Consider the following 4,841-nt stretch of genomic DNA (forward strand, 5'->3'; position numbering starts at 1 on the left):
GATTTTCGGAAATTAAAATCTATTTTTAATCGACTTCAAAAAAAGGCGGTTTGCAATTCGTCCGAATATTTTTTTGTTCTTTTTTTATGTATGCTACCTGATAACTGTGAACCACGTGAACCGCTTTCGATAATTCTTTTCTTAACAGAAAGGTGGCCTCGCACGGCAACCACTTTTTATGTTTTATTGCGATGGAAACTAACAACAAAGGAACATGGAATAGTTGGCTGATGCCAGATTTTTCAGTGTGAAGAAAGTAGAATATTCGAGAAAAAAAAATTAAGTATAACTTTTATTTAAAATAACTCGAAAGCAATGTGAATTTTACACGGTATAATTCTGAAAAACAGGATCGGTGTTGAATACTTAGTCCCGCACCCATCTCTAATAGTTCGGGGTCATTGGATCATGAAGAAACTAACGGTAATCCTAATATTATATGAGCATTGAAGTCGTTTTTTTTTTTTTAATTACGAAATTACTATCTGGCCTTCTGATTCAGCTTCTGTTAGAATCGGAAAAATTACATGAAAAAGGTAGCAACGCAGATTTTACTTTGCTGCAGACAAACAGCGACACGCTTACTACATTTCTTCTTTTATTTAACTTCGGTTGCTTTAGAGACACACCTCGTATGCCTCGGAGACGCAGATCTATTGGAAATTCTTCAAATACAGCTTGCAAATGTCTTGTAGCAAAGGCCTTGGCTGTGTTTTTAAGAAACGCTGCTCACTTTACCGGCTGGGATCTATCTATCTGCATGAGTGTGTAACTTTTTTTATCAATAATTCAAAAAAAAAAAAAATTTCTATTGAAAATTTAACAGATAAAATGCCAGACAACCAGCTAGCCTAAACGAAATCAAAAAGTGCTCCCAACATTGATTAGCAAAAATCAGCCTCATTGCGTAAATCGTAAATTGGGATAAATTGTACGACTCGACAACATTGGCATTGTCTACTGTCGTGCTGAAATATGTAAACGACGAAAATCTTCGAAAACTATACAGTGCTGCCAAGTTCTTCCGTTTTAATACACTAGTCGAGTGGAAATTTTAGACAATGACGTGAAATTTTCGATACGATTCGACTCTCGAAAAACGACTTGCATTCGACACGACTCTCGCAATGAGGGTGAATGTTTCTTTAATTGTTAGCTTTTTTGTTCAGTTTGCACTGGGGATCAAAACTGAGCGCATGTACTACATTTTATTACTTACAGTAGCATAAGCGGATTGCTTTGAAATTTTCAGCAATTGGTCTTTATTATCCTAGGAATAAAGCCTAGTATACAGAAAAGCCAAGCTTTAACAAGAAACAAGCGGTTCACAGCAAAAACGTGGAGCAGCTCTATTCACTTAGTTTTGAACTTTTCTGTTTGGCGATTTTTGAAGGTTGATACCAACAGGATTGTGGAGACTCCCTTATCTTTAATTGCGATTTTCATACGTCCGAGAATACGTTCGAAATTCTTTGAATCCTCGTCCTGCTGGCAAACGAATCCTTTCACTTTTGTCCTACAAAGTCCGGAAAATTTCAAAGCATCCGCTTATTATCAAAAAAGCTATGCTACTGTAAGTAATAAAATGTCGTGCATGCAATCGGTTTTGATCGCCAGTGTAAGTTATGTATTTCGATGACAGCGGGCAACTGAAAGCTGGTAACAGAGTTGCTATATTGTCAACTGCATTTTTATGGCTGCCGGTGAAATTTTTATTGAGAAAATGCATTTATATTTCCAACTGTTTCTCCAGCTTGTAGCTTGTGTACACTGAAGTCCTCATTCCTGGTGCCTCAAAATTCTATTACCTTCAACTTTCTTAGCGCCTACATATCTAAAGTTGCTATTCACAATATACATTTTCGTTTCAGTGGCGTTATCCATCAGCAAGCCAACAAAGTTGCATTGCTATACGTAACAGGCCCATAAATCAATTTCTGCATAGAGGCTATTGCAAATTGCTTTTATTTTGACATTTCCTAACATTTTCAAAGCTGTACCAAGAATAGATTCAGACGCAATTTGCATCCATCGAAAATGCAAGCAACCTAAAGTTTCCGAAAGCAACATTTTTCTGGAGTTATCACCGTTATACCAAACACAGCAGAAGTGTATGTGTTTGTTAGATGTAAATCAAGGAAAAGAAATCAAAAATTTAAGTGGCATTGACGCCAAAGGAGGAGCATTAATTTTCTCTTACTAAATCATTACAAACGTAAATATGTATTTTCATGCTGTTGTATACTTTTTTGTATGTGTTTGGGTATGTATATCTATATCGCTCAAAACGCATATATATTGCTAAGCTTAAATTACGCTTTTCATTTTAACTACTTATTTTATGCTCTATAAATATGTCAATGTGTGTATGTATGTACTTGGGTGTATGTGTAAAGTATGTGTGTATGTATCTACATATATGTTTGCAGTGCTTACATTTAGGAACCTATTATTTTTTTATTACAATTTTGGAGAGCAGGCTAAACCGTCAGCTGCACGACACCGACTTTTTCGGTTAAATAAACTGCCGATATTCTGTCAGTGGCTGGCGTTAACCCGTTCTTCGCTGCTGGTTTTCTGTGTGTTTTTCGCTTTTCTTTCTGCTTACAAAAATAAACTATTTTTCACTAAATTACATTGCATTATCATTATTTCGCTTGTATCTATGAATTCAGCAAATTTTTCGGATTTTATTTTTTGCTACATATTTTTATGGGTACGGATAGCTACTTGTATATTTTGAAATCTACATACATATATTTTTTACGTAATTATATTACATTTTATATAGCTTGAGTTTGAAGCGAATTTAAAAGACATATTTTTCTTTTTGTGTTGCTGCATAGTTGGCTTACAAAAAAAGTACTTAGTTGTTGTTTTAGTTGATTCGTTATACAATTTGTTTTCACTCATGCAAGGTTAGAAAGTAATTTAAAGGATTAGAAGTGTTTACGAACCATGAAAAATAATTTTCCAAATAGATTTGTGCTCTACAGCAACATTACTATCTGCTTCTTCTTCTTCTTCTTGTATTTCTTCATACATATATATATATATGTTAACACCAAAAATTGGTGTTCTTGTTTTCTTTCCTTATATTTATTTTTTTTGTTTTTAGTAATCCTTACTCAACTATTTAAATATTTTGAAATATTTCAGTTATTGCTTAGCTTATGTTTTATTATTTTTTTGTGGAAAACTTTTGCAAAATTTTCTTGTTGGCACGCCACCTCGCAAATTCTATTTTACTCATACAACGGCTATTTAAAAAATTCTACATTTCATACTACGCTCAAAAATATGCAGATTTATATTACGCTGCCGGATTTGACAACTTAATTTAACGAGAAACTACAACGAATTTTTAGTAGTTAATATTTATGAAGTTAGTATGTATTTGTAATTGTATGTTTATGGTTGGTTCTGTTTTTCCTTATAGCTTTATTTTATCTTATTCGTTATTATGGTTAATTAAATATTAGCTATCAATGATTTGCTTTCAATTACAGCTTCAAATATAGTATAGTGTAAAAGCTACATATTATTAGAAGTAAAATTTTTATTGGAGCAGCAATAGAATGAATGATTTATGGTGGGGTGGTAAAACGTGTGTATGTTAGTATTTGTAGAAGTTTTTTATAATTAGTAAATGTAAAATTATTGTAATGTAAAATTATGAAAAAAATTATAGACCATAAAACACATTCGTTCTGCAAAAATCATATTTCATTAATTTTTCAGTTACAATCTTCATATTTCAATAAGCTTTAAAATTATTAAAAATAACGATTTTTTTCCAAACCCTAAAAGCTATTTCATGCTAGTAAAAGTCAATTATATGCCAAGCAAAAAAAAAACAACGCAGAGCACAATTTACCAAATATCCCATATGCATTCTAAAATAGAAGTAAACATTTTATTTAACTTTTTACCCTTTGTATTTTGTGCTAGAAGTACCTAGAAGTTCTAGTTTTTAATTTTTTAAGGCTAAAACAATGAACTAAGTTTTCAGAGCAACACCGAAAAGTTAATTACGCAGATTCCTGAAACGTTCTCAAATATCAGGCAAAAAACACGGGGAAAAAACAAAAAAAAAACGATAATTCAGGGGAAAAACACCCATTACTCGGAAAAAAATTCTGATGATTCGGAAAAAATGTCGATACTGAAAAAAAATTTAAATTTTAAAAACTCGAAAATCCCGAAAAAATCTCGATAATTTCGAAAAATCACCATAATTCTGAAAATGTTCTATAATACCGAAAAGTCCGATAATTTGGGAAAAATCTCGCAGTCCAAAAAATTTCGTTAACCCCGAAAAAATTCGATAATTCTGAAAAACTTCTATCCGAAAATTTTCTATAGTTCTGAAAGACTTCTATAGTTCGGAAGAATTTCTATACTTCTGAAAACATTTCGATCTTCCAAAAAATCCCAAAAAGTGCTGAAATTTTAGACACGAAGATTCTTAAAAAAAAAATACCGAAAAAATTCTGAACAAAATCTGCGCAAAAAACTCTATTATTTTTTATTTAAAAACTAAAAATGCACAAAATAATCGGATTTCAAACAAACATTGACACAAACTATTTTATTTTTTTTCACGCGTCATTTATATTTATTTTCTTTGATAGGCACGCTAACTTAATCACGAATATAAGAGAAACTTAATATAAAAACCATCCGTTTTGCATAACCGAAATTTATTTGTCGCAGCAAGTGATAATTAAAAAATTATAAACAAAATACATATAATTCATTTCGAAATCTCACCGAGCGAGAGGTATGCATTTATAATTTTACGTTTATATACGGGCGAATGCGTATTGCACAGTGAGAAA

At 31.8% G+C, this 4,841-nt stretch overlaps 1 long non-coding RNA gene across 1 annotated transcript; it reads right to left on the minus strand.

Annotated features, from left to right (window-relative positions):
- Positions 1–228: 228 nt before the first annotated feature.
- On the minus strand, positions 229–926 carry LOC108382187 (uncharacterized). Its single transcript, XR_001849666.1, has 2 exons — positions 774–926; positions 229–702 (listed from the first exon to the last, which is right to left on the minus strand). It is a non-coding gene; the product is annotated as an uncharacterized LOC108382187 (long non-coding RNA).
- Positions 927–4,841: the final 3,915 nt, after the last annotated feature.

Source organism: Rhagoletis zephyria, unplaced genomic scaffold (genome assembly GCF_001687245.7).
Source record: "Rhagoletis zephyria isolate East Lansing unplaced genomic scaffold, Rhagoletis_zephyria_1.1 Rzeph_scaffold_25645, whole genome shotgun sequence".
NCBI lineage: Eukaryota > Metazoa > Arthropoda > Insecta > Diptera > Tephritidae > Rhagoletis > Rhagoletis zephyria.